The sequence below is a fragment of the Lontra canadensis genome, unplaced genomic scaffold (assembly GCF_010015895.1).
Source record: "Lontra canadensis isolate GAN:19392208 unplaced genomic scaffold, GSC_riverotter_1.0 scaffold11, whole genome shotgun sequence".
Classification (NCBI taxonomy): Eukaryota; Metazoa; Chordata; class Mammalia; order Carnivora; family Mustelidae; genus Lontra; species Lontra canadensis.
Window position 1 is genome coordinate 8,446,558 of NW_022631005.1, and position 9,192 is coordinate 8,455,749.

A 9,192-nucleotide genomic window follows, 5' to 3' on the forward strand; every position below is an offset into this window, starting at 1 on the left:
GGGAGTGCCTGGTCTTTCTGGTCCGAGAGCACTGGGCTGGCGCCTGTGCACACCTCTCTCAGGGGAGGGCGCGGGGCGCAACTCGGACTCTGATAGCACGGCACGGCACTCGCGTGGGGACTGCAAAAAGGCTGTGCTTCTGCCGGATGGCGAGGCTCCTAGCCCCTCATGGGAGCTGGACTCTCAGGCGCGCTGGTGGCTCAGGGACCAAGACCTGGTTTCTGCGCCGCACTCTCTCTGGCTCTGTGCCAGGAGTGGCTGTCCTGGGTCTGGAGACTTAAGCCCCTGTCCCTAGCCAACCCAATTCCCACAAATCCCCCCACCACCACCTCAATCCTTTGCTCTTTTTGAGTGCTTTCTACCAGACTCCAAGTTAATGCTTGTCCCCAGACGCAGGGCAATCTCCTATTGGGATATTACTTTCCAATGGGTCGCCTCTGGTGGCTCCCTCCCCCTTTTGTTTCTCTTCCGATATCAGTCCGATGTTCCCACTCCTATTTACCTGCCCACTGGCATCTTCTGCTCCTGTAGAGATCCAGACGTGTATAATTCTGATCTCAGTCTGATTTCGTGTGTGATCGGAGTTCTTTGGAAGGTAATCAGCTCACTTTAGGGTACAGGTTGAAAGGGCACCTCCTCCTACTTCCCCGCCATCTTGTCTCTCCTATACCACATCTTCTTTATCCATTCATCTGTTGATGGACATTTAGGTTCTTTCCATAGTTTGGCTAATGTGGACATTGCTGCTGTAAACATTTGGGTGCATGCGCCCTTTTGGGTCACTACGTTTGTATCTTTAGGGTAAATACCCAGCAGTGCAATTGCTGGGTCATAAGGTAGCTCTATTTTCAACTTTTTGAGGAATCTCCATGCTGTTTTCTAGAATGGTTGCACCAGCTTGCATTCCCACCAACAGTGTAGGAGGGTTCCCCTTTCTCTGCATCCTCACCAGCATCTGTCATTTCCTGACTTGTTAATTTTAGCCATTCTAACTGGTGTGAGGTGGCATTTCATTGTGGTTTTGATTTGTATTTCCCTGATGCCGAGTGATATGGAGCACTTTTTCATGTGTCTGTTAGCCATCTGAATGTCTTCTTTGCAGAAATGTCTATTCATGTCCTCTTCCCATTTCTTCATTGAATTATTTGTTCTTTGGGTGTTGAGTTTGATAAACTCTTTATAGATTTTGGATACTAGCCCTTTATCTGATATGTCATTTGGAATATCTTCTCCCATTCTGTCAGTTGTCTTTTGGTTTTGTTAACTGTTTCCTTTGCTGTGAAAAAGCTTTTGATCTTGATGAAGTCCCAGTAGTTCAATTTGCCCTTGCTTCCCTTCCTTTGGTGATGTTCCTAAGAAGAAGTTGCTGCAGCTGAGGTCAAAGAGGTTGCTGCCTGTGTTGTCCTCAAGGATTTTGATGGATTCCTTTCTCACATTGAGGTCCTTCATCCATTTTGAGTCTATTTTCATGTGTGGTGTAAGGAAATGGTCCAATTTCATTTTTCTGCATGTGACTATCCAATTTTCCCAACACCATTTGTTGAAGAGACTGTCTTTTTTCCATTGGACAGTCTTTCCTGCTTTGTCGAAGATTAGTTGACCATAGAGTTGAGGGTCTATTTCTGGGCTCTCTATTCTGTTCCATTGATCTATGGGTCTGTTTTTGTGCCCGTACCATACTCTCTTGATGATGACAGCTTTGTAATAGAGCTTGAAGTCCAGAATTGTGATGCCACCAACTTTGGCTTTCTTTTTCAACATTCCTTTGGCTATTCGAGGTCTTTTCTGGTTCCACATAAATTTTAGGATTGTTTGTTCCATTTCTTTGAAAAAAGTTGATAGTATTTTGATAGGGATTGCATTAGATGTGTAGATTGCTTTAGGTAGCATAGACATTTTCACAATATTTGTTCTTCCAATCCAAGAGCATGGAACATTTTTCCATTTCTTTGTGTCTTCTTAAATTTCTTTCATGAGTACTTTATAGTTTTCTGAGTATAGATTCTTAGCCTCTTTGGTTAGGTTTATTCCTAGGTATCTTTTGGTTTTGGATGCAATTGTAAATGGGATTGACTCCTTAATTTCTCGTTCTTCTGTCTTGTTGTTGGTGTACAGAAATGCAACGGATTTCTGTGGATTGATTTTTGTATCCTGATACTTTATTGAATTCCTGTACAAGTTCTAGCAGATTTGGAATGGAGTCTTTTGGGTTTTCCAAATATAGTATCATATCATCTGCAAAGAGGGGTAGTTTGACTTCTTCTTTGCCAATTTGGATGACTTTAATTTATCTGTTTTTTTTTTAATTTTTGATATTTTACTTATTGAATTGTAGTAACTCTTTATATTTCAAAGTACCCCTTTGATTCTTATACTAGTTGCCAATATCTTTTAATTTATTTCTTATGTATTGACCTTAAGTATGCCTAAAGGTATTGTAGGAGAAAATGGAAATAAATAAAAAAGATTTGAAGGGAAATATTTAAAGCACTGAGAAATGAGCACTAGAGTATCAGAAATGTTTTAAGAAAAGTTCAAGGGTTTTAAGTCAGACTTTTCATTCTGGATTCTATCTCTTATCTTGGTTTGGTACAAGTTACTGAGTTTCTTGCTTTTAGCTTCTTTATCTATAAAATGGAAAAGTAATTACGTCAGTCTCATGGAACCACCCAGAACTGACCAACTCACTGCAAGTACTCTCTTCTCTCTGCACGAATCCTAAGGCATAAGCCTTCTTCTACACAGAATCTTTTGATAGGGGAAATAGAGATAAAGCTTTAAGTTTTACAATTCTTAAAACATCTTTCAGAAGTGAACCAGTACCTTCATATTGAGTCAAGGCTGCAAAAATTCTTACTATGAGGAGTATTTTAAAATCTCCCTCAATTTGATCATTGTATGACCTAATTTAAATATCTACCCCAGGATCTTATTAGTATAGAAGAGATCCTGATTATCACTATCATTATTGGCAATGGCCTTATCTGAATGGTCATTCTAGATTAGGAGAGAAATAAAGAATATACCACTGAGGACTTAATTCTAACTGTGGGCTCTTCATAACTAAAGAATTGTTCTAAATAACTTTTTCTATATTAACTTTTAAAATCTTATGAGATAGTTTTTATTCACTCAGTCATACAGTAACTTTTTTCTATTATGAGACATACCTGAAATTATATGTTGGGAGCCTATTATTATAATCTTTTTGTCTGCATATTTTGGTTATTCATTTAAAATCATTTACTGTATCTATGATATATATCCTTCATATATGTGTGTATGCTATCTTTTTTTAAAAAGAAAGATTTTATTTATTTGTCAGAGAGAGCACAAGCAGGGAGAGGGGCAGGCAGAGGGAGAAGTAGGTTCCTTGCTGAACAACGAGCCCAATGTGGGACTTGATCCCAGAATCCCAGAATCATGACCTGAGCCAAAGGTGGATGCTTAAATGACTGAGCCACTCAGGCACCCCATGTATATCCTATCTTATACACACATATATACTTATATGATAGCATGTATATGTATATGGGGAGATATGCATGTGTATACATACACACATACTAGGTACATATAGTGAGAGATTAGAAAGATTGTAAGCTGAATACAACCCATGTCTCTCTCTTTCTCTTAAATGTAATTTTCTCAAGGACAACTGTCTCTTCACTATTGTTGAAGCCTGAAAACCATGGTTTGCATCCTCTTCACTGTAGCCTTGTAGGGATGGTACCAAGAGATGTGGGGCATGTGTCGCTGTTTAATTTGGGCTAGAAATAACTTCCCTTTGGTTTTAAGAATTACTTTATCCTACTAGATATAGTAAAGTTATTTTCTTTAAGTTTGGGGAAAACCTAAAGGGGATTATAACACATAAATAAATAAATAAATAAATAAATAAGTTGTTGACAAAATATAACTGCTCTAAGAGTTAAAGGAAGAAGACATCAAAGATCTTAATACTTTATAAAATTGTTCCTTCATAGGTATATCTTATTTCTGACTTTGCAGCCACGTACACCAGTCTAATTTCTCAATGCTTCTGTCTTCTGATCTTTGCTGTGGAAATCTGCAGTCACCTGTCTTACCACATTATCTATGTGGGTTAAATTTATTTAAGTCTCCTTAACCCATTTTTTTAAAGATATATTTTATTTATTTTAGAGAGAGAAAGAGAGAGAGAGAGACATCAAGAGAGCATTGAGCAGGGGGAGGGACAGAGTGGGAAGATCTCAGGCAGACTCTGCACTGAGCATGGCACTCAACACAGGGTTCATCTCACAATCTTGAGACATGACCTGAGCTGAAATCAAGAGTCAGTGGCTTAACTGACTGAGCCACCCAGGTGCCCCCTCATTAATCCATTTCTAAGAAAAATACTCCCATTAGTAAGATTGCAAATGGGGCCCTAGATGTTATTGATAACCCCAGGACCATGCTGAAATGCACCCCTATTGTTACAGATTTATAATAGGTGGTCAGAGCACTTTGCATATGTGGGTACCACTTTCAACAGGAAAGAAGTGGTACCTCAGATGAAGGTCTTTTACTAATGATAAAGGTATAAATTCATCAAGAGGATTTAGCAGTCCTAAATCTTAACATCTCTAACAACGAAATTTCAAAATATGTAAAGCAAAAACAAGTTCAAAGAGAAATAGATAAATTCATAATTCCCTCTCTCAGTAATTTAAATAACATGTAGAGAGAATCAGGAGTAGAGGGGATAGTTAACCAACCAACTTTACCTAAATGACATTTATAGAACATTTCATCCAGCAGAAAAACAGAAATTATTTTCAAGTACAAAAATGCATATTCTGGATCATAAAAAAGGCCTCACTGTGTCTGGGAATGATTCCGATCATGCAGTATTACTGATGACCACGATGAAATTAAATTAGAAATCAGTAATAGCAGGGGCACCTGGGTGGCTCAGTTGGTTAAGAGTCTGACTTTAACTCAGGTTATGATCTCAGGGTCCTGGGATCAAGCCCTGCAACAGGCTCCCCACTCAACAGAAAGCCTGCTTCTTCAGCTTCCCCTGCTTGTGCTGTCTGTCAAATAAATAAATAAAAATCTTAATAAAAAAAGGAAATCAATAATAGCATGATATCTTGATGCCTCCAAATATTTGCAACCTAAAAAACAAAAGCACTCATACTTCTAAATAACCCGTGGGTTTAAAGAAGAAATTGCCAAGGAAATATGAAAATATTTTTTAGTGAGTGAAAACTTCAAAACATCATATTAAATTTGTGAGATTCATCTATAGCACTGCTTAAGGGGAGGTTAATACTAGTAAAAAAAAAAATATATATATATATATATATACACATATATATATATGAGAAAAGTAGAAAACTCCAAAACCTAAGAAATAGTTTTCTGTCTTAAGAAACCAGAAAAGCAAAAGTGAATTAAATAGAGGAGAGTTATTAATAAAGATAAAAACAGAAACAACAAACAGAAAATATGGAAAATTAGTGTAAATAAAAACTAGTTCTTTGAAGGTACAATAGGCAGAATATTTACGTCCCTCCAGAATTCACATAATATATGATTCCCAATGTGATGGTGTTTGGAGATGGAGCTCTTGGGAGGTGATTAAGAGCCCTCATGAAAGGGATTATAGAAGAGGTTCCAAAGAGCTCCCTTATCCCTCCAGGTGTCAGGACACAAGAAGAATGTCACCTACGAACAAGGATGTGGGCCCTTATTGGTGCCGGATATGTTGGGGTCATCATCTTTGGACTTTGCAGCCTCCAGATTGTGAAAAATAAATATTTGTTGTTTAAGCCACTCAGTCATAAATGTTTTTGTTATAGAAGCCCAAATGGATTAAGAAAGGATATTTAAAATTGATTAAACTATAGCCAAGATTGGAGGAAAAAAGTGGAGATACTGGGAGAGCAGAGTGAGCAGCAGACTATCATCTATTCTACATATAATGATATATGTTATATATATTACATATCATATATATATATGTGATCTATATCTCAGGATTGTTCAATTCATATTAATTAGCAGTTTGAGCTACAAAGTACTTATCGATCAATCTGAAGAAAATTGACATCTTTATCATTCTAGTCTTCCTACCCATAAACATGAGACCTCTCTTGATTTTTTTTTTCTTTACTAATTTCCAGCAAACGCTATATTGTTTTTCACATGGAACATGAATGTATTTTCATAGGTTTATTTTTAGTATTTTATTGAGAAGAAAAGTTAAGCTGTCACACTAAAGAGACCAACACTACAGTGACATACAGACTAGTTACATTTATTTTTCTTACACAGTCTATGTGTGTTGTTTATCAGGAAAGGAGACTAGAAATTATGCCCTCCATTGGGGCCAGTTTAGAAATCAGAAGATTATCAGATATTTTTCCACACAGGACCTTTCCTTCCTTTCTTCATTTTTTTTTTCTTTCTTTAAGTAATTCCTTGAACTACTTAGCGGTTTTCTGAGCTATTGACTTTTAGTATCAATTTCTGTACCCCTAGTTCTTTCCATGGATCTTTGCCTGCTTTGTTTTTTGACTTTTGTTTTGTTTGACCCTGCCCAGTTATCCTCATTTTATTTTTGACTACTGTGCCAGAAAGAGTTAACTCACCAGGCCTGGGTTGCTCAAATCCTCCATGTTCTCAGGAAAGTCTTGACAACAAGATTGGCGTTTGTTCAGTTGCTGGGAGATAAATTCTGTGTCTTTGTAATGTTCTGACCCATAAGAGCGTTTTTGTATGCCTGAGATTTGATGCATATGAGTGCCAGTTTTATCAGATAGTTTATACTAGCAATGTAACTTGTAGTGTGCACCTGTTTTTGTATGCCCGAGGCCTTGGACCATGAGGTGTCAGTTTGATTAGATAGTTGATGCTAACAATGTGATTAATGGTGAACTCCTGTTTTTACTCCCCGGGCCTGATGTCTGGGTATCTGAACTCCCTCATACAAGTGTTACATGCGTACATGGCTTACCTCCAATAAGAACCCTGGATACCAAGGAGTGAGTGATTTTCCCTGGTTAACAACACTTTGCATGGATTGCCGTACATCATTTTTCAGAAAATTAAGTGCATCAGTGCATTTCCCCTGGGAAAGGTCATTCAGAAGCTTGCATCAGGTTTTTCCAGCAATTTTTCCTTTTTCCTTTGCTGATTTGTATGCTTTTGCTATAATAAATAGTAACCATGAATATTATAGCCTGATTGAGGCATGTGTCTTTCTAACAAACCACATGTGACACAGCTATCTTGAAGCTATGTCTAACATCATTGTATAATAGGAAGCAAAGTCCTTGCTGCAGACCTTTGTTGGCTCTGAAGTCTTACTTGGCTTTTGAAAAGGATTGGGGCAACGATCATGCCTGTTGTTACTCCTTGCTATTTGCAACCCCCAAGGCCCTTTGATATATTGGTGTCATCTGGTGGCTTTAATTGGGTTGCCTTCCTCTAGCCTATTCTACCTTTTTCCTTTTCTTTTTTCCTTTTCCTTTGTCTTTCTGTCTCTCTCCCTCCCCCCACTGACTTTAGAGTTGTTCATGTGCCTTGCTTTGGCCACTGACAGGTTAGTAAACATATATACTTACAAAAACCCTTGCATCTTTCTGCTTTATCTCTTGGAACTCTGTGTCACGAGAGCAAACTTAGCAGGACCTGTGAGAGAGTGAAAGCTTTGTGGAGTTGTGCTGAGTTTCCCAGTAGAGAGCATCTTAGCCCAGGAAGCTCCCTGCTGATATCCTAGTTGAAGAAATATTTGAAAGAGCCCCACAACTGATCTAGAGAAATTTGATTAATAAACACTTATTATGTAGAATTTACATTGTTTGAAGGTTTGTTAGGTAGCAGCATTATTGTGGCAATTATCAAAGGTTACAGTTTTATTAAATGTTTTGTTATGATGTATCCTATCCTCAAATATACATTAAATCTTCTCTTTCTCAATTCCTCTCCTGCATCATACTCTGTACCACTATCATATTTCCATTCAATAATTCTGTATAACTTCCCAACTTGATTTTTTGCCTTTTTTTTTTTTTTAATTTGCCACCTACTCCGGAGTGATTCTTACTTTTCTTATGCAAACATGAAATTCAGTGAGTTATTACCAGTAAAACAGGCTGACCATTGCACAGTGGTTTTGTCTTCATAATTAACCAGGCACTTTCAAATAAAATGACGCGATCTGAAGTTGGGTTCATGGGCGAACAGCTAAGAAAGAATTCTTGAGATATTTTTGGTGCTAGAAGGTGCAAGAATTGGTGCAAGAATTCTTATAGCACAGGGACAGGTCCTGTGGGTGGAAAGAGCTGGGCTGGTGTTGGAGGAGTGACCAATTATATACTTTTCAGTTTGTGGAGGGAGAGGAGTAGTGAGAAACCAAATTTCTAAGGAATTTTAAAGCAAGGTTTTCAGAACGTTGAGGGGCTAGCTTCTGTTACGATAAGGTTCCTTTTAGTCTCTAGCAAAACATCAACATTAAAGTAGCCGTGAGTGCTTTGAGGAAGGTCACGCTCTGCATATTTCAGTTATCTGTCAGTGGGCGGCAAGCTGTAAGGGGATTTAATTTAAGCTACATTTCTTTTGCCTTTGTTTCACCATATCTGTATAGGAAATGATCATGCCTTAGAGATTGTTAAATGTCTGAATATCAATAGAGTGTTCTGTGACCTCATCTAGGACCTGATGGGGCTCAAAATATGCTACCCCAAAACATGGCACCTTGGCATGTTAAATATTTAAAGATGAAGGAATTTAAGAGAATAGCTGCAGGAAGACTTGGTCTTCCTCCCATCCTTCTCCCCTGAAACAGTTCATAAAACCCTCATGTGAGAAGTACCCTCCCAATATCAGGAAGAAAGCAACATCTTTATCTCTGAGACAAAGGGACACTGAGAAGAACCTTTTAACAAATAGCTCTTGGACATTTTCTCCAGTTTATTTCTCTTAATCTTGTACTCTGACTTATCACATTTCTTCAAGACTGTTCACTCTTCATCAAACCTAGCATAAAAATATTGTCTATTTCTTCAAGTCTTCATTACCTTATGAAGGTTCTGTGTCACATGAAATTTATTTTAGTTACGTTCTGAATATAATAGGTCCTTACTACATATTTGTTGATCAAATGGATGAATCTCCATCTACTCCCACCCTAAAGCCAATTTTCCTCAAATGAGTTGGAAT